The sequence below is a fragment of the Schistocerca piceifrons genome, unplaced genomic scaffold (assembly GCF_021461385.2).
Source record: "Schistocerca piceifrons isolate TAMUIC-IGC-003096 unplaced genomic scaffold, iqSchPice1.1 HiC_scaffold_701, whole genome shotgun sequence".
Classification (NCBI taxonomy): domain Eukaryota; kingdom Metazoa; phylum Arthropoda; class Insecta; order Orthoptera; family Acrididae; genus Schistocerca; species Schistocerca piceifrons.
This window is the reverse complement of record NW_025728950.1, coordinates 360,530-384,827: the sequence shown is the minus strand read 5'-3', so window position 1 is coordinate 384,827 and position 24,298 is coordinate 360,530. Positions and strand designations below refer to the sequence as shown.

Below are 24,298 nucleotides of genomic sequence, written 5' to 3'. Positions count from 1 at the left end.
GGATGGTCGATGGTGTTCCTTTCCCAGGCGTCACCTTCCGCAGTGCGGCATACGCGGATGGTGTAGGTGTGTTTGTAGCAAACGCCAATGACATCGATTCGGTTCGCCGAGTCCTCCACGTTTATGAACGAGCATCCGGTGCCATGTTAAAATCCAACAAAATGGTGCTAATGCCACTAGGGCCACGATCATTGACCATCGAACGCCCATGCAACCGGATTGTAGGGGGACAACGTATCTTGGGTCTTGAGGTGACTGACTGTCCGCAGCGCATGTTAACACTCACGTGCAGGCGGATTCTCACGCGCATCAGAGGATTTTGCATGAGTCACACTGATCGACGACTCGACCTCCATCAACGAATCCAACTGATTAGTACATACATCCTATCACGGGCATAGTATGTAGCACAACTCCATACGCTACCGAAACAAACCAGCAGAGCCATCTCACAAACAGTATATTGCCTATTGTGGCGGCATGCACTATTCAAAGTTGATGCGCAGAATTGTACACTACCAAAGGTCGATAGTGGCCTTGGACTCATTGACTTTCCCCGCAAATGTGCGGCAATCCTGATTCAAAGTATCGCCACTTTGCGTGAGATTGACCCAGGTGGTACAACAGCGGTGCTTTTCGACCGTTATCGCCCACAATCGGCGCGTGCACCAGTATGTTTGACACATATTCCATTCCGGATGACGACAGTCAAGGACTATTACCTCAATCAAAGTTACGTCCTAACAGTGGCCACCGACAAGGCACGCACATCGAAGCGCCTTTACTAGGCGCTTCGAGGCGAGCCCACACCACATAAATTGGAGGACAGACGACCGTCGGTCATCTGGCACCAAGCTTGGGCTAATATCAACCACCCAGCCCTTCCCACAGAAGTTTCAGCGCTATGGTATCGCGTTGTAAACAATTTAATACCCACTAATCACCGCCTGGCGGCCATCCGCCTATGGCCCTCGGCTGCTTGCGGCCGATGTGGTGACGTAGACACCAGAGAGCATCGTCTCTTATGCCCTCACGTCACAGAAGTGTGGGACCTTGCACGTGTGCTATTAGCGCTGATCAGTGGGACTACACTGGACTATGTGTCAATCGACTGGTTCCTTACCCCTGATATTCAGACCAACCAACGAACACGACGTTACGCAATGGTGTGGCTCTTGGGCCACACCATTTTCACGATCTATGACCTTTGCCTCACCGATGCTGTCTCTTTCATGGACTACCTTTGGAGCCAGCATCGCCTGGCGGAATCTGACCGGAAATATACCATTACTTTTGGAAGATTTCTTAAAGTTGCAATGGTTCATGGTTATCAAAAGGTGTTCCGGGCTGACTAAGGCACCTCGTATAAGAATTGCCTGAGTGTACCCCTGGATCTTTGTCACTCAGACTTTCAAACAACCCTTGACTTACCCATACCCCAGATTTGATATTGGCCTTCAGGGCATCACTAGAGTAGACTGTTCTATGATACTGATAATATGGAAATTGGTAACACGGAAATTGTGTGAACCTTGTATGAAAAATTATTGGAAAATTGGAAAACACATAATCTATCTTAGAGGATTATTACTTCGTTAATTCTATGGGCGATGGGATTATCTCGCCAGTTTCGTTTGAGTGTGCTGCCGTCGCTGTTTTTTTTTTATTTTGCCTTCATTTCTGTCTTTATTTATTTCTTTCTATTTAGTTTTTAACATCATCTCTTGCTTCACACCTGGAGAGGGAGGTGTGTTTCTGAGTAGTGTGTCGTCGCCCCCAAGGCATAGCAGAGTATGCCTCCGCTTTTATTTTCGGTTTATGGCAATAAGTCTTGCTACTAACAACACCCTGCTTTACGTGCTGCGTCGACACTAGAGGATGGCGGCATTTTTGGAGAGGAAAAGGTAGGTCTATAGGGGAGGTAGGAGGGAAAAAAGTGTAGTATTTGTCTTATCAGCTTAATATCTGATACGTCCTGCATCACACGACCAGAATATTACACTCATTTTTGGCTTATGACGGAGTGCTAGGGGCTTGCTCCACCTCTGTCGCGGGTTGGCCCGGCATTGAAGTACCGCCGGGATCGGCCCACCTAAAATTAATTAAAACACAGCCTGAAATGGGTTAACTTTCTGCAGTGATCAGATATTCCGCTGGTAGCAAAACTTGTCGTAGTTGTTGATGTGCCCAGTAGTTAGTTGCTTACACACCACGATTTCCTTTCATTAATTTAAGATTATCTTAAGAATTTTTTTTTTTTTTTTTTTTTTGCGGTTAGCCGGACGGCACTTGCAGCCGCATTACGCTAGGCTGGTAATTTATGGGGGCACAGGACAGTGCCTTCGGATGCCTCGTTAGCGTCTCTTATGGTCCGGGCACAGATAATTTTAATTACATTTTTTGGAGTTATATCCTTAGCTCCTCGCGAACGTCGTCGTCGTCGCCGCCGCACGCACGCTGAATACGTGTGTACACACGCACACACACATATGCAGTAGGCGGTGGACGATGTAAGCACTCGGCTAGGTGTAGCTCGCGCCAGTATAGCTCGCACCGGCCTGACGCTGCTGTGGGGCGGCCTCACGGCTTCTCCACTGCCCTGGCAGCTAGCGGCGTTCAAATGGGAGTCGCAGTTTACTCCTCGACATGGAGGGTAGTACTGGGATGTTGACGAGTGATCTCGTATTTGGTCGTTCCTTCCGGCACTTGCGTTTGCGATGTTTTCGACGGTCGCCTGTTGCCATATCGGCCCGCACCACCGTGTGTCACTCCCACATGTGGAGCGCACACGCTGCAAGCATTTAGGCCCTGACACTGCGGTTTTTCATCTCTGGCGGTACTCCGCAAGGTTACCGCCCTTCGATTGTGCCATTCCAGCACTAATCGAAGTGCTAGGTTTTCCGGCCTGTTAGGAGACCGCTTCTGCAAAACGTGCGAGGAGATGTTTGCTGGTTGCGAGCTACCCGCCGATTTTCTAGCTGTACGTATTGTCCTTAATCCAAAGGTCACAGGTCACTGTCGGGCTAAGGACGTGTTCTTAACACTGATTATAAGTTGGTGGCACGAAGTGTGGCTTCACATCTTAAACAGGTAATGAATAAGGTACACTGGCGTTTCGAATCGAACCACCTTCACCGCTGCTTCTATATACCGTGATGCTGTCTTACTCACCCACCGCCGACGCTCGAACCCCGGCTTCAATTGATCTCTAGATTTCGCCGGTGCCTTCTCCCATCCTTACCTGCTGGCCGTTATGTCGCGGAAGGGTTTCGGGGAGCACTTCATAAGAGTCATCCGGCACTTCTTGGATGGAGCAAATTCCAGAATCATTGTGAACGGCTGCAGATCACGACCAATTCCCATCAGACGATCAGTTCGACAAGGCTGTCCCTTGTCAGTGTATTTTATCGCTTTGGCGCTGGACCCCATGCTGCGTGACATCGGACGGATGGTCGATGGTGTTCCTTTCCCAGGCGTCACCTTCCGCAGTGCGGCATACGCGGATGGTGTAGGTGTGTTTGTAGCAAACGCCAATGACATCGATTCGGTTCGCCGAGTCCTCCACGTTTATGAACGAGCATCCGGTGCCATGTTAAAATCCAACAAAATGGTGCTAATGCCACTAGGGCCACGATCATTGACCATCGAACGCCCATGCAACCGGATTGTAGGGGAACAACGTATCTTGGGTCTTGAGGTGACTGACTGTCCGCAGCGCATGTTAACACTCACGTGCAGGCGGATTCTCACGCGCATCAGAGGATTTTGCATGAGTCACACTGATTGACGTCTCGACCTCCATCAACGAATCCAACTGATTAGTACATACATCCTATCACGGGCATAGTATGTAGCACAACTCCACACGCTACCGAAACAAACCAGCAGAGCCATCTCACAAACAGTATATTGCCTATTGTGGCGGCATGCACTATTCAAAGTTGATGCGCAGAATTGTACACTGCCAAAGGTCGATAGTGGCCTTGGACTCATTGACTTTCCCCGCAAATGTGCGGCAATCCTGATTCAAAGTATCGCCACTTTGCGTGAGATTGACCCAGGTGGTACAACAGCGGTGCTTTTCGACCGTTATCGCCCACAATCGGCGCGTGCACCAGTATGTTTGACACATATTCCATTCCGGATGACGACAGTCAAGGACTATTACCTCAATCAAAGTTACGTCCTAACAGTGGCCACCGACAAGGCACGCACATCTAAGCGCCTTTACTAGGCGCTTCGAGGCGAGCCCACACCACATAAATTGGAGGACAGACGACCGTCGGTCATCTGGCACCAAGCTTGGGCTAATATCAACCACCCAGCCCTTCCCACAGAAGTTTCAGCGCTATGGTATCGCGTTGTAAACAATTTAATACCCACTAATCACCGCCTGGCGGCCATCGGCCTATGGCCCTCGGCTGCTTGCGGCCGATGTGGTGACGTAGACACCAGAGAGCATCGTCTCTTATGCCCTCACGTCACAGAAGTGTGGGACCTTGCACGTGTGCTATTAGCGCTGATCAGTGGGACTACACTGGACTATGTGTCAATCGACTGTTTCCTTACCCCTGATATTCAGACCAACCAACGAACACGACGTAACGCAATGGTGTGGCTCTTGGGCCACACCATTTTCACGATCTATGACCTTTGCCTCACCGATGCTGTCTCTTTCGTGGACTGCCTTTGGAGCCATCATCGCCTGGCGGAATCTGACCGGAAATATACCATTACTTTTGCAAGATTTCTTAAAGTTGCAATGGTTCATGGTTATCAAAAGGTGTTCCGGGCTGACTAAGGCACCTCGTATAAGAATTGCCTGAGTGTACCCCTGGATCTTTGTCACTCAGACTTTCAAACTACCCTTGACTTACCCATACCCCAGATTTGATATTGGCCTTCAGGGCATCACTAGAGTAGACTGTTCTATGATACTGATAATATGGAAATTGGTAACACGGAAATTGTGTGAACCTTGTATGAAAAATTATTGGAAAATTGGAAAACACATAATCTATCTTAGAGGATTATTACTTCGTTAATTCTATGGGCGATGGGATTATCTCGCCAGTTTCGTTTGAGTGTGCTGCCGTCGCTGTTTTTTTTTTTATTTTGCCTTCATTTCTGTCTTTATTTATTTCTTTCTATTTAGTTTTTAACATCATCACTTGCTTCACACCTGGAGAGGGAGGTGTGTTTCTGAGTAGTGTGTCGTCGCCCCCAAGGCATAGCAGAGTATGCCTCCGCTTTTATTTTCGGTTTATGGCAATAAGTCTTGCTACTAACAACACCCTGCTTTACGTGCTGCGTCGACACTAGAGGATGGCGGCATTTTTGGAGAGGAAAAGGTAGGTCTATAGGGGAGGTAGGAGGGAAAAAAGTGTAGTATTTGTCTTATCAGCTTAATATCTGATACGTCCTGCATCACACGACCAGAATATTACACTCATTTTTGGCTTATGACGGAGTGCTAGGGGCTTGCTCCACCTCTGTCGCGGGTTGGTCCGGCATTGAAGTACCGCCGGGATCGGCCCACCTAAAATTAATTAAAACACAGCCTGAAATGGGTTAACTTTCTGCAGTGATCAGATATTCCGCTGGTAGCAAAACTTGTCGTAGTTGTTGATGTGCCCAGTAGTTAGTTGCTTACACACCACGATTTCTTTTCATTAATTTAAGATTATCTTAAGAATTTTTTTTTTTTTTTTTTTTTGCGGTTAGCCGGACGGCACTTGCAGCCGCATTACGCTAGGCTGGTAATTTATGGGGGCACAGGACAGTGCCTTCGGATGCCTCGTTAGCGTCTCTTATGGTCCGGGCACAGATAATTTTAATTACATTTTTTGGAGTTATATCCTTAGCTCCTCGCGAACGTCGTCGTCGTCGCCGCCGCACGCACGCTGAATACGTGTGTACACACGCACACACACATATGCAGTAGGCGGTGGACGATGTAAGCACTCGGCTAGGTGTAGCTCGCGCCAGTATAGCTCGCACCGGCCTGACGCTGCTGTGGGGCGGCCTCACGGCTTCTCCACTGCCCTGGCAGCTAGCGGCGTTCAAATGGGAGTCGCAGTTTACTCCTCGACATGGAGGGTAGTACTGGGATGTTGACGAGTGATCTCGTATTTGGTCGTTCCTTCCGGCACTTGCGTTTGCGATGTTTTCGACGGTCGCCTGTTGCCATATCGGCCCGCACCACCGTGTGTCACTCCCACATGTGGAGCGCACACGCTGCAAGCATTTAGGCCCTGACACTGCGGTTTTTCATCTCTGGCGGTACTCCGCAAGGTTACCGCCCTTCGATTGTGCCATTCCAGCACTAATCGAAGTGCTAGGTTTTCCGGCCTGTTAGGAGACCGCTTCTGCAAAACGTGCGAGGAGATGTTTGCTGGTTGCGAGCTACCCGCCGATTTTCTAGCTGTACGTATTGTCCTTAATCCAAAGGTCACAGGTCACTGTCGGGCTAAGGACGTGTTCTTAACACTGATTATAAGTTGGTGGCACGAAGTGTGGCTTCACATCTTAAACAGGTAATGAATAAGGTACACTGGCGTTTCGAATCGAACCACCTTCACCGCTGCTTCTATATACCGTGATGCTGTCTTACTCACCCACCGCCGACGCTCGAACCCCGGCTTCAATTGATCTCTAGATTTCGCCGGTGCCTTCTCCCATCCTTACCTGCTGGCCGTTATGTCGCGGAAGGGTTTCGGGGAGCACTTCATAAGAGTCATCCGGCACTTCTTGGATGGAGCAAATTCCAGAATCATTGTGAACGGCTGCAGATCACGACCAATTCCCATCAGACGATCAGTTCGACAAGGCTGTCCCTTGTCAGTGTATTTTATCGCTTTGGCGCTGGACCCCATGCTGCGTGACATCGGACGGATGGTCGATGGTGTTCCTTTCCCAGGCGTCACCTTCCGCAGTGCGGCATACGCGGATGGTGTAGGTGTGTTTGTAGCAAACGCCAATGACATCGATTCGGTTCGCCGAGTCCTCCACGTTTATGAACGAGCATCCGGTGCCATGTTAAAATCCAACAAAATGGTGCTAATGCCACTAGGGCCACGATCATTGACCATCGAACGCCCATGCAACCGGATTGTAGGGGAACAACGTATCTTGGGTCTTGAGGTGACTGACTGTCCGCAGCGCATGTTAACACTCACGTGCAGGCGGATTCTCACGCGCATCAGAGGATTTTGCATGAGTCACACTGATTGACGTCTCGACCTCCATCAACGAATCCAACTGATTAGTACATACATCCTATCACGGGCATAGTATGTAGCACAACTCCACACGCTACCGAAACAAACCAGCAGAGCCATCTCACAAACAGTATATTGCCTATTGTGGCGGCATGCACTATTCAAAGTTGATGCGCAGAATTGTACACTGCCAAAGGTCGATAGTGGCCTTGGACTCATTGACTTTCCCCGCAAATGTGCGGCAATCCTGATTCAAAGTATCGCCACTTTGCGTGAGATTGACCCAGGTGGTACAACAGCGGTGCTTTTCGACCGTTATCGCCCACAATCGGCGCGTGCACCAGTATGTTTGACACATATTCCATTCCGGATGACGACAGTCAAGGACTATTACCTCAATCAAAGTTACGTCCTAACAGTGGCCACCGACAAGGCACGCACATCTAAGCGCCTTTACTAGGCGCTTCGAGGCGAGCCCACACCACATAAATTGGAGGACAGACGACCGTCGGTCATCTGGCACCAAGCTTGGGCTAATATCAACCACCCAGCCCTTCCCACAGAAGTTTCAGCGCTATGGTATCGCGTTGTAAACAATTTAATACCCACTAATCACCGCCTGGCGGCCATCGGCCTATGGCCCTCGGCTGCTTGCGGCCGATGTGGTGACGTAGACACCAGAGAGCATCGTCTCTTATGCCCTCACGTCACAGAAGTGTGGGACCTTGCACGTGTGCTATTAGCGCTGATCAGTGGGACTACACTGGACTATGTGTCAATCGACTGTTTCCTTACCCCTGATATTCAGACCAACCAACGAACACGACGTAACGCAATGGTGTGGCTCTTGGGCCACACCATTTTCACGATCTATGACCTTTGCCTCACCGATGCTGTCTCTTTCGTGGACTGCCTTTGGAGCCATCATCGCCTGGCGGAATCTGACCGGAAATATACCATTACTTTTGCAAGATTTCTTAAAGTTGCAATGGTTCATGGTTATCAAAAGGTGTTCCGGGCTGACTAAGGCACCTCGTATAAGAATTGCCTGAGTGTACCCCTGGATCTTTGTCACTCAGACTTTCAAACTACCCTTGACTTACCCATACCCCAGATTTGATATTGGCCTTCAGGGCATCACTAGAGTAGACTGTTCTATGATACTGATAATATGGAAATTGGTAACACGGAAATTGTGTGAACCTTGTATGAAAAATTATTGGAAAATTGGAAAACACATAATCTATCTTAGAGGATTATTACTTCGTTAATTCTATGGGCGATGGGATTATCTCGCCAGTTTCGTTTGAGTGTGCTGCCGTCGCTGTTTTTTTTTTTATTTTGCCTTCATTTCTGTCTTTATTTATTTCTTTCTATTTAGTTTTTAACATCATCACTTGCTTCACACCTGGAGAGGGAGGTGTGTTTCTGAGTAGTGTGTCGTCGCCCCCAAGGCATAGCAGAGTATGCCTCCGCTTTTATTTTCGGTTTATGGCAATAAGTCTTGCTACTAACAACACCCTGCTTTACGTGCTGCGTCGACACTAGAGGATGGCGGCATTTTTGGAGAGGAAAAGGTAGGTCTATAGGGGAGGTAGGAGGGAAAAAAGTGTAGTATTTGTCTTATCAGCTTAATATCTGATACGTCCTGCATCACACGACCAGAATATTACACTCATTTTTGGCTTATGACGGAGTGCTAGGGGCTTGCTCCACCTCTGTCGCGGGTTGGTCCGGCATTGAAGTACCGCCGGGATCGGCCCACCTAAAATTAATTAAAACACAGCCTGAAATGGGTTAACTTTCTGCAGTGATCAGATATTCCGCTGGTAGCAAAACTTGTCGTAGTTGTTGATGTGCCCAGTAGTTAGTTGCTTACACACCACGATTTCTTTTCATTAATTTAAGATTATCTTAAGAATTTTTTTTTTTTTTTTTTTTTGCGGTTAGCCGGACGGCACTTGCAGCCGCATTACGCTAGGCTGGTAATTTATGGGGGCACAGGACAGTGCCTTCGGATGCCTCGTTAGCGTCTCTTATGGTCCGGGCACAGATAATTTTAATTACATTTTTTGGAGTTATATCCTTAGCTCCTCGCGAACGTCGTCGTCGTCGCCGCCGCACGCACGCTGAATACGTGTGTACACACGCACACACACATATGCAGTAGGCGGTGGACGATGTAAGCACTCGGCTAGGTGTAGCTCGCGCCAGTATAGCTCGCACCGGCCTGACGCTGCTGTGGGGCGGCCTCACGGCTTCTCCACTGCCCTGGCAGCTAGCGGCGTTCAAATGGGAGTCGCAGTTTACTCCTCGACATGGAGGGTAGTACTGGGATGTTGACGAGTGATCTCGTATTTGGTCGTTCCTTCCGGCACTTGCCTTTGCGATGTTTTCGACGGTCGCCTGTTGCCATATCGGCCCGCACCACCGTGTGTCACTCCCACATGTGGAGCGCACACGCTGCAAGCATTTAGGCCATGACACTGCGGTTTTTCATCTCTGGCGGTACTCCGCAAGGATACCGCCCTTCGATTGTGCCATTCCAGCACTAATCGAAGTGCTAGGTTTTCCGGCCTGTTAGGAGACCGCTTCTGCAAAACGTGCGAGGAGATGTTTGCTGGTTGCGAGCTACCCGCCGATTTTCTAGCTGTACGTATTGTCCTTAATCCAAAGGTCACAGGTCACTGTCGGGCTAAGGACGTGTTCTTAACACTGATTATAAGTTGGTGGCACGAAGTGTGGCTTCACATCTTAAACAGGTAATGAATAAGGTACACTGGCGTTTCGAATCGAACCACCTTCACCGCTGCTTCTATATACCGTGATGCTGTCTTACTCACCCACCGCCGACGCTCGAACCCCGGCTTCAATTGATCTCTAGATTTCGCCGGTGCCTTCTCCCATCCTTACCTGCTGGCCGTTATGTCGCGGAAGGGTTTCGGGGAGCACTTCATAAGAGTCATCCGGCACTTCTTGGATGGAGCAAATTCCAGAATCATTGTGAACGGCTGCAGATCACGACCAATTCCCATCAGACGATCAGTTCGACAAGGCTGTCCCTTGTCAGTGTATTTTATCGCTTTGGCGCTGGACCCCATGCTGCGTGACATCGGACGGATGGTCGATGGTGTTCCTTTCCCAGGCGTCACCTTCCGCAGTGCGGCATACGCGGATGGTGTAGGTGTGTTTGTAGCAAACGCCAATGACATCGATTCGGTTCGCCGAGTCCTCCACGTTTATGAACGAGCATCCGGTGCCATGTTAAAATCCAACAAAATGGTGCTAATGCCACTAGGGCCACGATCATTGACCATCGAACGCCCATGCAACCGGATTGTAGGGGAACAACGTATCTTGGGTCTTGAGGTGACTGACTGTCCGCAGCGCATGTTAACACTCACGTGCAGGCGGATTCTCACGCGCATCAGAGGATTTTGCATGAGTCACACTGATTGACGTCTCGACCTCCATCAACGAATCCAACTGATTAGTACATACATCCTATCACGGGCATAGTATGTAGCACAACTCCACACGCTACCGAAACAAACCAGCAGAGCCATCTCACAAACAGTATATTGCCTATTGTGGCGGCATGCACTATTCAAAGTTGATGCGCAGAATTGTACACTGCCAAAGGTCGATAGTGGCCTTGGACTCATTGACTTTCCCCGCAAATGTGCGGCAATCCTGATTCAAAGTATCGCCACTTTGCGTGAGATTGACCCAGGTGGTACAACAGCGGTGCTTTTCGACCGTTATCGCCCACAATCGGCGCGTGCACCAGTATGTTTGACACATATTCCATTCCGGATGACGACAGTCAAGGACTATTACCTCAATCAAAGTTACGTCCTAACAGTGGCCACCGACAAGGCACGCACATCTAAGCGCCTTTACTAGGCGCTTCGAGGCGAGCCCACACCACATAAATTGGAGGACAGACGACCGTCGGTCATCTGGCACCAAGCTTGGGCTAATATCAACCACCCAGCCCTTCCCACAGAAGTTTCAGCGCTATGGTATCGCGTTGTAAACAATTTAATACCCACTAATCACCGCCTGGCGGCCATCGGCCTATGGCCCTCGGCTGCTTGCGGCCGATGTGGTGACGTAGACACCAGAGAGCATCGTCTCTTATGCCCTCACGTCACAGAAGTGTGGGACCTTGCACGTGTGCTATTAGCGCTGATCAGTGGGACTACACTGGACTATGTGTCAATCGACTGTTTCCTTACCCCTGATATTCAGACCAACCAACGAACACGACGTAACGCAATGGTGTGGCTCTTGGGCCACACCATTTTCACGATCTATGACCTTTGCCTCACCGATGCTGTCTCTTTCATGGACTGCCTTTGGAGCCATCATCGCCTGGCGGAATCTGACCGGAAATATACCATTACTTTTGCAAGATTTCTTAAAGTTGCAATGGTTCATGGTTATCAAAAGGTGTTCCGGGCTGACTAAGGCACCTCGTATAAGAATTGCCTGAGTGTACCCCTGGATCTTTGTCACTCAGACTTTCAAACTACCCTTGACTTACCCATACCCCAGATTTGATATTGGCCTTCAGGGCATCACTAGAGTAGACTGTTCTATGATACTGATAATATGGAAATTGGTAACACGGAAATTGTGTGAACCTTGTATGAAAAATTATTGGAAAATTGGAAAACACATAATCTATCTTAGAGGATTATTACTTCGTTAATTCTATGGGCGATGGGATTATCTCGCCAGTTTCGTTTGAGTGTGCTGCCGTCGCTGTTTTTTTTTTTATTTTGCCTTCATTTCTGTCTTTATTTATTTCTTTCTATTTAGTTTTTAACATCATCACTTGCTTCACACCTGGAGAGGGAGGTGTGTTTCTGAGTAGTGTGTCGTCGCCCCCAAGGCATAGCAGAGTATGCCTCCGCTTTTATTTTCGGTTTATGGCAATAAGTCTTGCTACTAACAACACCCTGCTTTACGTGCTGCGTCGACACTAGAGGATGGCGGCATTTTTGGAGAGGAAAAGGTAGGTCTATAGGGGAGGTAGGAGGGAAAAAAGTGTAGTATTTGTCTTATCAGCTTAATATCTGATACGTCCTGCATCACACGACCAGAATATTACACTCATTTTTGGCTTATGACGGAGTGCTAGGGGCTTGCTCCACCTCTGTCGCGGGTTGGTCCGGCATTGAAGTACCGCCGGGATCGGCCCACCTAAAATTAATTAAAACACAGCCTGAAATGGGTTAACTTTCTGCAGTGATCAGATATTCCGCTGGTAGCAAAACTTGTCGTAGTTGTTGATGTGCCCAGTAGTTAGTTGCTTACACACCACGATTTCTTTTCATTAATTTAAGATTATCTTAAGAATTTTTTTTTTTTTTTTTTTTTGCGGTTAGCCGGACGGCACTTGCAGCCGCATTACGCTAGGCTGGTAATTTATGGGGGCACAGGACAGTGCCTTCGGATGCCTCGTTAGCGTCTCTTATGGTCCGGGCACAGATAATTTTAATTACATTTTTTGGAGTTATATCCTTAGCTCCTCGCGAACGTCGTCGTCGTCGCCGCCGCACGCACGCTGAATACGTGTGTACACACGCACACACACATATGCAGTAGGCGGTGGACGATGTAAGCACTCGGCTAGGTGTAGCTCGCGCCAGTATAGCTCGCACCGGCCTGACGCTGCTGTGGGGCGGCCTCACGGCTTCTCCACTGCCCTGGCAGCTAGCGGCGTTCAAATGGGAGTCGCAGTTTACTCCTCGACATGGAGGGTAGTACTGGGATGTTGACGAGTGATCTCGTATTTGGTCGTTCCTTCCGGCACTTGCCTTTGCGATGTTTTCGACGGTCGCCTGTTGCCATATCGGCCCGCACCACCGTGTGTCACTCCCACATGTGGAGCGCACACGCTGCAAGCATTTAGGCCATGACACTGCGGTTTTTCATCTCTGGCGGTACTCCGCAAGGATACCGCCCTTCGATTGTGCCATTCCAGCACTAATCGAAGTGCTAGGTTTTCCGGCCTGTTAGGAGACCGCTTCTGCAAAACGTGCGAGGAGATGTTTGCTGGTTGCGAGCTACCCGCCGATTTTCTAGCTGTACGTATTGTCCTTAATCCAAAGGTCACAGGTCACTGTCGGGCTAAGGACGTGTTCTTAACACTGATTATAAGTTGGTGGCACGAAGTGTGGCTTCACATCTTAAACAGGTAATGAATAAGGTACACTGGCGTTTCGAATCGAACCACCTTCACCGCTGCTTCTATATACCGTGATGCTGTCTTACTCACCCACCGCCGACGCTCGAACCCCGGCTTCAATTGATCTCTAGATTTCGCCGGTGCCTTCTCCCATCCTTACCTGCTGGCCGTTATGTCGCGGAAGGGTTTCGGGGAGCACTTCATAAGAGTCATCCGGCACTTCTTGGATGGAGCAAATTCCAGAATCATTGTGAACGGCTGCAGATCACGACCAATTCCCATCAGACGATCAGTTCGACAAGGCTGTCCCTTGTCAGTGTATTTTATCGCTTTGGCGCTGGACCCCATGCTGCGTGACATCGGACGGATGGTCGATGGTGTTCCTTTCCCAGGCGTCACCTTCCGCAGTGCGGCATACGCGGATGGTGTAGGTGTGTTTGTAGCAAACGCCAATGACATCGATTCGGTTCGCCGAGTCCTCCACGTTTATGAACGAGCATCCGGTGCCATGTTAAAATCCAACAAAATGGTGCTAATGCCACTAGGGCCACGATCATTGACCATCGAACGCCCATGCAACCGGATTGTAGGGGAACAACGTATCTTGGGTCTTGAGGTGACTGACTGTCCGCAGCGCATGTTAACACTCACGTGCAGGCGGATTCTCACGCGCATCAGAGGATTTTGCATGAGTCACACTGATCGACGACTCGACCTCCATCAACGAATCCAACTGATTAGTACATACATCCTATCACGGGCATAGTATGTAGCACAACTCCATACGCTACCGAAACAAACCAGCAGAGCCATCTCACAAACAGTATATTGCCTATTGTGGCGGCATGCACTATTCAAAGTTGATGCGCAGAATTGTACACTGCCAAAGGTCGATAGTGGCCTTGGACTCATTGACTTTCCCCGCAAATGTGCGGCAATCCTGATTCAAAGTATCGCCACTTTGCGTGAGATTGACCCAGGTGGTACAACAGCGGTGCATTTCGACCGTTATCGCCCACAATCGGCGCGTGCACCAGTATGTTTGACACATATTCCATTCCGGATGACGACAGTCAAGGACTATTACCTCAATCAAAGTTACGTCCTAACAGTGGCCACCGACAAGGCACGCACATCGAAGCGCCTTTACTAGGCGCTTCGAGGCGAGCCCACACCACATAAATTGGAGGACAGACGACCGTCGGTCATCTGGCACCAAGCTTGGGCTAATATCAACCACCCAGCCCTTCCCACAGAAGTTTCAGCGCTATGGTATCGCGTTGTAAACAATTTAATACCCACTAATCACCGCCTGGCGGCCATCCGCCTATGGCCCTCGGCTGCTTGCGGCCGATGTGGTGACGTAGACACCAGAGAGCATCGTCTCTTATGCCCTCACGTCACAGAAGTGTGGGACCTTGCACGTGTGCTATTAGCGCTGATCGGTGGGACTACACTGGACTATGTGTCAATCGACTGGTTCCTTACCCCTGATATTCAGACCAACCAACGAACACGACGTAACGCAATGGTGTGGCTCTTGGGCCACACCATTTTCACGATCTATGACCTTTGCCTCACCGATGCTGTCTCTTTCATGGACTACCTTTGGAGCCAGCATCGCCTGGCGGAATCTGACCGGAAATATACCATTACTTTTGGAAGATTTCTTAAAGTTGCAATGGTTCATGGTTATCAAAAGGTGTTCCGGGCTGACTAAGGCACCTCGTATAAGAATTGCCTGAGTGTACCCCTGGATCTTTGTCACTCAGACTTTCAAACTACCCTTGACTTACCCATACCCCAGATTTGATATTGGCCTTCAGGGCATCACTAGAGTAGACTGTTCTATGATACTGATAGTATGGAAATTGGTAACACGGAAATTGTGTGAACCTTGTATGAAAAATTATTGGAAAATTGGAAAACACATAATCTATCTTAGAGGATTATTACTTCGTTAATTCTATGGGCGATGGGATTATCTCGCCAGTTTCGTTTGAGTGTGCTGCCGTCGCTGTTTTTTTTTTTTTATTTTGCCTTCATTTCTGTCTTTATTTATTTCTTTCTATTTAGTTTTTAACATCATCACTTGCTTCACACCTGGAGAGGGAGGTGTGTTTCTGAGTAGTGTGTCGTCGCCCCCAAGGCATAGCAGAGTATGCCTCCGCTTTTATTTTCGGTTTATGGCAATAAGTCTTGCTACTAACAACACCCTGCTTTACGTGCTGCGTCGACACTAGAGGATGGCGTCATTTTTGGAGAGGAAAAGGTAGGTCTATAGGGGAGGTAGGAGGGAAAAAAGTGTAGTATTTGTCTTATCAGCTTAATATCTGATACGTCCTGCATCACACGACCAGAATATTACACTCATTTTTGGCTTATGACGGAGTGCTAGGGGCTTGCTCCACCTCTGTCGCGGGTTGGCCCGGCATTGAAGTACCGCCGGGATCGGCCCACATAAAATTAATTAAAACACAGCCTGAAATGGGTTAACTTTCTGCAGTGATCAGATATTCCGCTGGTAGCAAAACTTGTCGTAGTTGTTGATGTGCCCAGTAGTTAGTTGCTTACACACCACGATTTCTTTTCATTAATTTAAGATTATCTTAAGAATTTTTTTTTTTTTTTTGCGGTTAGCCGGACGGCACTTGCAGCCGCATTACGCTAGGCTGGTAATTTATGGGGGCACAGGACAGTGCCTTCGGATGCCTCGTTAGCGTCTCTTATGGTCCGGGCACAGATAATTTTAATTACATTTTTTGGAGTTATATCCTTAGCTCCTCGCGAACGTCGTCGTCGTCGCCGCCGCACGCACGCTGAATACGTGTGTACACACGCACACACACATATGCAGTAGGCGGTGGACGATGTAAGCACTCGGCTAGGTGTAGCTCGCGCCAGTATAGCTCGCACCGGCCTGACGCTGCTGTGGGGCGGCCTCACGGCTTCTCCACTGCCCTGGCAGCTAGCGGCGTTCAAATGGGAGTCGCAGTTTACTCCTCGACATGGAGGGTAGTACTGGGATGTTGACGAGTGATCTCGTATTTGGTCGTTCCTTCCGGCACTTGCCTTTGCGATGTTTTCGACGGTCGCCTGTTGCCATATCGGCCCGCACCACCGTGTGTCACTCCCACATGTGGAGCGCACACGCTGCAAGCATTTAGGCCCTGACACTGCGGTTTTTCATCTCTGGCGGTACTCCGCAAGGATACCGCCCTTCGATTGTGCCATTCCAGAACTAATCGAAGTGCTAGGTTTTCCGGCCTGTTAGGAGACCGCTTCTGCAAAACGTGCGAGGAGATGTTTGCTGGTTGCGAGCTACCCGCCGATTTTCTAGCTGTACGTATTGTCCTTAATCCAAAGGTCACAGGTCACTGTCGGGCTAAGGACGTGTTCTTAACACTGATTATAAGTTGGTGGCACGAAGTGTGGCTTCACATCTTAAACAGGTAATGAATAAGGTACACTGGCGTTTCGAATCGAACCACCTTCACCGCTGCTTCTATATACCGTGATGCTGTCTTACTCACCCACCGCCGACGCTCGAACCCCGGCTTCAATTGATCTCTAGATTTCGCCGGTGCCTTCTCCCATCCTTACCTGCTGGCCGTTATGTCGCGGAAGGGTTTCGGGGAGCACTTCATAAGAGTCATCCGGCACTTCTTGGATGGAGCAAATTCCAGAATCATTGTGAACGGCTGCAGATCACGACCAATTCCCATCAGACGATCAGTTCGACAAGGCTGTCCCTTGTCAGTGTATTTTATCGCTTTGGCGCTGGACCCCATGCTGCGTGACATCGGACGGATGGTCGATGGTGTTCCTTTCCCAGGCGTCACCTTCCGCAGTGCGGCATACGCGGATGGTGTAGGTGTGTTTGTAGCAAACGCCAATGACATCGATTCGGTTCGCCGAGTCCTCCACGTTTATGAACGAGCATCCGGTGCCATGTTAAAATCCAACAAAATGGTGCTAATGCCACTAGGGCCACGATCATTGACCATCGAACGCCCATGCAACCGGATTGTAGGGGAACAACGTATCTTGGGTCTTGAGGTGACTGACTGTCCGCAGCGCATGTTAACACTCACGTGCAGGCGGATTCTCACGCGCATCAGAGGATTTTGCATGAGTCACACTGATCGACGTCTCGACCTCCATCAACGAATCCAACTGATTAGTACATACATCCTATCACGGGCATAGTATGTAGCACAACTCCACACGCTACCGAAACAAACCAGCAGAGCCATCTCACAAACAGTATATTGCCTATTGTGGCGGCATGCACTATTCAAAGTTGATGCGCAGAATTGTACACTGCCAAAGGTCGATAGTGGCCTTGGACTCATTGACTTTCCCCGCAAATGTGCGGCAATCCTGATTCAAAGTATCGCCACTTTGCGTGAGATTGACCCAGGTGGTACAACAGCGGTGCTTTTCGACCGTTATCGCCCACAATCGGCGCGTGCACCAGTATGTTTGACACATATTCCATTCCGGTTGACGACAGTCAAGGACTATTACCTCAATCAAAGTTACGTCCTAACAGTGGCCACCGACAAGGCACGCACATCGAAGCGCCTTTACTAGGCGCTTCGAGGCGAGCCCACACCACATAAATTGGAGGACAGACGACCGTCGGTCATCTGGCACCAAGCTTGGGCTAATATCAACCACCCAGCCCTTCCCACAGAAGTTTCAGCGCTATGGTATCGCGTTGTAAACAATTTAATACCCACTAATCACCGCCTGGCGGCCATCCGCCTATGGCCCTCGGCTGCTTGCGGCCGATGTGGTGACGTAGACACCAGAGAGCATCGTCTCTTATGCCCTCACGTCACAGAAGTGTGGGACCTTGCACGTGTGCTATTAGCGCTGATCGGTGGGACTACACTGGACTATGTGTCAATCGACTGGTTCCTTACCCCTGATATTCAGACCAACCAACGAACACGACGTTACGCAATGGTGTGGCTCTTGGGCCACACCATTTTCACGATCTATGACCTTTGCCTCACCGATGCTGTCTCTTTCATGGACTACCTTTGGAGCCAGCATCGCCTGGCGGAATCTGACCGGAAATATACCATTACTTTTGCAAGATTTCTTAAAGTTGCAATGGTTCATGGTTATCAAAAGGTGTTCCGGGCTGACTAAGGCACCTCGTATAAGAATTGCCTGAGTGTACCCCTGGATCTTTGTCACTCAGACTTTCAAACTACCCTTGACTTACCCATACCCCAGATTTGATATTGGCCTTCAGGGCATCACTAGAGTAGACTGTTCTATGATACTGATAGTATGGAAATTGGTAACACGGAAATTGTGTGAACCTTGTATGAAAAATTATTGGAAAATTGGAAAACACATAATCTATCTTAGAGGATTATTACTTCGTTAATTCTATGGGCGATGGGATTATCTCGCCAGTTTCGTTTGAGTGTGCTGCCGTCGCTGTTTTTTTTTTATTTTGCCTTCATTTCTGTCTTTATTTATTTCTTTCTATTTAGTTTTTAACATCATCACTTGCTTCACACCTGGAGAGGGAGGTGTGTTTCTGAGTAGTGTGTCGTCGCCCCCAAGGCATAGCAGAGTATGCCTCCGCTTTTATTTTCGGTTTATGGCAATAAGTCTTGCTACTAACAACACCCTGCTTTACGTGCTGCGTCGACACTAGAGGATGGTGGCATTTTTGGAGAGGAAAAGGTAGGTCTATAGGGGAGGTAGGAGGGAAAAAAGTGTAGTATTTGTCTTATCAGCTTAATATCTGATACGTCCTGCATCACACGACCAGAATATTACACTCATTTTTGGCTTATGACGGAGTGCTAGGGGCTTGCTCCACCTCTGTCGCGGGTTGGCCCGGCATTGAAGTACCGCCGGGATCGGCCCACCTAAAATTAATTAAAACACAGCCTGAAATGGGTTAACTTTCTGCAGTGATCAGATATTCCGCTGGTAGCAAAACTTGTCGTAGTTGTTGATGTGCCCAGTAGTTAGTTGCTTACACACCACGATTTCTTTTCATTAATTTAAGATTATCTTAAGAATTTTTTTTTTTTTTGCGGTTAGCCGGACGGCACTTGCAGCCGCATTACGCTAGGCTGGTAATTTATGGGGGCACAGGACAGTGCCTTCGGATGCCTCGTTAGCGTCTCTTATGGTCCGGGCACAGATAATTTTAATTACATTTTTTGGAGTTATATCCTTAGCTCCTCGCGAACGTCGTCGTCGTCGCCGCCGCACGCACGCTGAATACGTGTGTACACACGCACACACACATATGCAGTAGGCGGTGGACGATGTAAGCACTCGGCTAGGTGTAGCTCGCGCCAGTATAGCTCGCACCGGCCTGACGCTGCTGTGGGGCGGCCTCACGGCTTCTCCACTGCCCTGGCAGCTAGCGGCGTTCAAATGGGAGTCGCAGTTTACTCCTCGACATGGAGGGTAGTACTGGGATGTTGACGAGTGATCTCGTATTTGGTCGTTCCTTCTGGCACTTGCCTTTGCGATGTTTTCGACGGTCGCCTGTTGCCATATCGGCCCGCACCACCGTGTGTCACTCCCACATGTGGAGCGCACACGCTGCAAGCATTTAGGCCCTGACACTGCGGTTTTTCATCTCTGGCGGTACTCCGCAAGGATACCGCCCTTCGATTGTGCCATTCCAGCACTAATCGAAGTGCTAGGTTTTCCGGCCTGTTAGGAGACCGCTTCTGCAAAACGTGCGAGGAGATGTTTGCTGGTTGCGAGCTACCCGCCGATTTTCTAGCTGTACGTATTGTCCTTAATCCAAAGGTCACAGGTCACTGTCGGGCTAAGGACGTGTTCTTAACACTGATTATAAGTTGGTGGCACGAAGTGTGGCTTCACATCTTAAACAGGTAATGAATAAGGTACACTGGCGTTTCGAATCGAACCACCTTCACCGCTGCTTCTATATACCGTGATGCTGTCTTACTCACCCACCGCCGACGTTCGAACCCCGGCTTCAATTGATCTCTAGATTTCGCCGGTGCCTTCTCCCATCCTTACCTGCTGGCCGTTATGTCGCGGAAGGGTTTCGGGGAGCACTTCATAAGAGTCATCCGGCACTTCTTGGATGGAGCAAATTCCAGAATCATTGTGAACGGCTGCAGATCACGACCAATTCCCATCAGACGATCAGTTCGACAAGGCTGTCCCTTGTCAGTGTATTTTATCGCTTTGGCGCTGGACCCCATGCTGCGTGACATCGGACGGATGGTCGATGGTGTTCCTTTCCCAGGCGTCACCTTCCGCAGTGCGGCATACGCGGATGGTGTAGGTGTGTTTGTAGCAAACGCCAATGACATCGATTCGGTTCGCCGAGTCCTCCACGTTTATGAACGAGCATCCGGTGCCATGTTAAAATCCAACAAAATGGTGCTAATGCCACTAGGGCCACGATCATTGACCATCGAACGCCCATGCAACCGGATTGTAGGGGAACAACGTATCTTGGGTCTTGAGGTGACTGACTGTCCGCAGCGCATGTTAACACTCACGTGCAGGCGGATTCTCACGCGCATCAGAGGATTTTGCATGAGTCACACTGATCGACGTCTCGACCTCCATCAACGAATCCAACTGATTAGTACATACATCCTATCACGGGCATAGTATGTAGCACAACTCCACACGCTACCGAAACAAACCAGCAGAGCCATCTCACAAACAGTATATTGCCTATTGTGGCGGCATGCACAATTCAAAGTTGATGCGCAGAATTGTACACTGCCAAAGGTCGATAGTGGCCTTGGACTCATTGACTTTCCCCGCAAATGTGCGGCAATCCTGATTCAAAGTATCGCCACTTTGCGTGAGATTGACCCAGGTGGTACAACAGCGGTGCTTTTCGACCGTTATCGCCCACAATCGGCGCGTGCACCAGTATGTTTGACACATATTCCATTCCGGTTGACGACAGTCAAGGACTATTACCTCAATCAAAGTTACGTCCTAACAGTGGCCACCGACAAGGCACGCACATCGAAGCGCCTTTACTAGGCGCTTCGAGGCGAGCCCACACCACATAAATTGGAGGACAGACGACCGTCGGTCATCTGGCACCAAGCTTGGGCTAATATCAACCACCCAGCCCTTCCCACAGAAGTTTCAGCGCTATGGTATCGCGTTGTAAACAATTTAATACCCACTAATCACCGCCTGGCGGCCATCCGCCTATGGCCCTCGGCTGCTTGCGGCCGATGTGGTGACGTAGACACCAGAGAGCATCGTCTCTTATGCCCTCACGTCACAGAAGTGTGGGACCTTGCACGTGTGCTATTAGCGCTGATCGGTGGGACTACACTGGACTATGTGTCAATCGACTGGTTCCTTACCCCTGATATTCAGACCAACCAACGAACACGACGTTACGCAATGGTGTGGCTCTTGGGCCACACCATTTTCACGATCTATGACCTTTGCCTCACCGATGCTGTCTCTTTCATGGACTACCTTTGGAGCCAGCATCGCCTGGCGGAATCTGACCGGAAATATACCATTACTTTTGCAAGATTTCTTAAAGTTGCAATGGTTCATGGTTATCAAAAGGTGTTCCGGGCTGACTAAGGCACCTCGTATAAGAATTGCCTGAGTGTACCCCTGGATCTTTGTCACTCAGACTTTCAAACTACCCTTGACTTACCCATACCCCAGATTTGATATTGGCCTTCAGGGCATCACTAGAGTAGACTGTTCTATGATACTGATAATATGGAAATTGGTAACACGGAAATTGTGTGAACCTTGTATGAAAAATTATTGGAAAATTGGAAAACACATAATCTATCTTAGAGGATTATTACTTCGTTAATTCTATGGGCGATGGGATTATCTCGCCAGTTTCGTTTGAGTGTGCTGCCGTCGCTGTTTTTTTTTTATTTTGCCTTCATTTCTGTCTTTATTTATTTCTTTCTATTTAGTTTTTAACATCATCACTTGCTTCACACCTGGAGAGGGAGGTGTGTTTCTGAGTAGTGTGTCGTCGCCCCCAAGGCATAGCAGAGTATGCCTCCGCTTTTATTTTCGGTTTATGGCAATAAGTCTTGCTACTAACAACACCCTGCTTTACGTGCTGCGTCGACACTAGAGGATGGCGGCATTTTTGGAGAGGAAAAGGTAGGTCTATAGGGGAGGTAGGAGGGAAAAAAGTGTAGTATTTGTCTTATCAGCTTAATATCTGATACGTCCTGCATCACACGACCAGAATATTACACTCATTTTTGGCTTATGACGGAGTGCTAGGGGCTTGCTCCACCTCTGTCGCGGGTTGGCCCGGCATTGAAGTACCGCCGGGATCGGCCCACCTAAAATTAATTAAAACACAGCCTGAAATGGGTTAACTTTCTGCAGTGATCAGATATTCCGCTGGTAGCAAAACTTGTCGTAGTTGTTGATGTGCCCAGTAGTTAGTTGCTTACACACCACGATTTCTTTTCATTAATTTAAGATTATCTTAAGAATTTTTTTTTTTTTTGCGGTTAGCCGGACGGCACTTGCAGCCGCATTACGCTAGGCTGGTAATTTATGGGGGCACAGGACAGTGCCTTCGGATGCCTCGTTAGCGTCTCTTATGGTCCGGGCACAGATAATTTTAATTACATTTTTTGGAGTTATATCCTTAGCTCCTCGCGAACGTCGTCGTCGTCGCCGCCGCACGCACGCTGAATACGTGTGTACACACGCACACACACATATGCAGTAGGCGGTGGACGATGTAAGCACTCGGCTAGGTGTAGCTCGCGCCAGTATAGCTCGCACCGGCCTGACGCTGCTGTGGGGCGGCCTCACGGCTTCTCCACTGCCCTGGCAGCTAGCGGCGTTCAAATGGGAGTCGCAGTTTACTCCTCGACATGGAGGGTAGTACTGGGATGTTGACGAGTGATCTCGTATTTGGTCGTTCCTTCTGGCACTTGCCTTTGCGATGTTTTCGACGGTCGCCTGTTGCCATATCGGCCCGCACCACCGTGTGTCACTCCCACATGTGGAGCGCACACGCTGCAAGCATTTAGGCCCTGACACTGCGGTTTTTCATCTCTGGCGGTACTCCGCAAGGATACCGCCCTTCGATTGTGCCATTCCAGCACTAATCGAAGTGCTAGGTTTTCCGGCCTGTTAGGAGACCGCTTCTGCAAAACGTGCGAGGAGATGTTTGCTGGTTGCGAGCTACCCGCCGATTTTCTAGCTGTACGTATTGTCCTTAATCCAAAGGTCACAGGTCACTGTCGGGCTAAGGACGTGTTCTTAACACTGATTATAAGTTGGTGGCACGAAGTGTGGCTTCACATCTTAAACAGGTAATGAATAAGGTACACTGGCGTTTCGAATCGAACCACCTTCACCGCTGCTTCTATATACCGTGATGCTGTCTTACTCACCCACCGCCGACGTTCGAACCCCGGCTTCAATTGATCTCTAGATTTCGCCGGTGCCTTCTCCCATCCTTACCTGCTGGCCGTTATGTCGCGGAAGGGTTTCGGGGAGCACTTCATAAGAGTCATCCGGCACTTCTTGGATGGAGCAAATTCCAGAATCATTGTGAACGGCTGCAGATCACGACCAATTCCCATCAGACGATCAGTTCGACAAGGCTGTCCCTTGTCAGTGTATTTTATCGCTTTGGCGCTGGACCCCATGCTGCGTGACATCGGACGGATGGTCGATGGTGTTCCTTTCCCAGGCGTCACCTTCCGCAGTGCGGCATACGCGGATGGTGTAGGTGTGTTTGTAGCAAACGCCAATGACATCGATTCGGTTCGCCGAGTCCTCCACGTTTATGAACGAGCATCCGGTGCCATGTTAAAATCCAACAAAATGGTGCTAATGCCACTAGGGCCACGATCATTGA

General features: G+C 49.2%; 7 pseudogenes; all 7 read left to right on the top strand.

Moving 5' to 3' along the window:
- Window positions 1-1,886: 1,886 nt before the first annotated feature.
- Window positions 1,887-2,097, top strand: LOC124769371 (annotated as a pseudogene).
- A 3,236-nt stretch (window positions 2,098-5,333) lies between these two features.
- Window positions 5,334-5,544, top strand: LOC124769539 (annotated as a pseudogene).
- A 3,235-nt stretch (window positions 5,545-8,779) lies between these two features.
- LOC124769538 lies at window positions 8,780-8,990 on the top strand (annotated as a pseudogene).
- A 3,235-nt stretch (window positions 8,991-12,225) lies between these two features.
- Window positions 12,226-12,436, top strand: LOC124769537 (annotated as a pseudogene).
- A 3,237-nt stretch (window positions 12,437-15,673) lies between these two features.
- On the top strand, window positions 15,674-15,884 carry LOC124769501 (annotated as a pseudogene).
- A 3,229-nt stretch (window positions 15,885-19,113) lies between these two features.
- On the top strand, window positions 19,114-19,324 carry LOC124769370 (annotated as a pseudogene).
- Window positions 19,325-22,551: 3,227 nt separating this feature from the next.
- Window positions 22,552-22,762, top strand: LOC124769369 (annotated as a pseudogene).
- The last annotated feature ends 1,536 nt before the right edge of the window (window positions 22,763-24,298 follow it).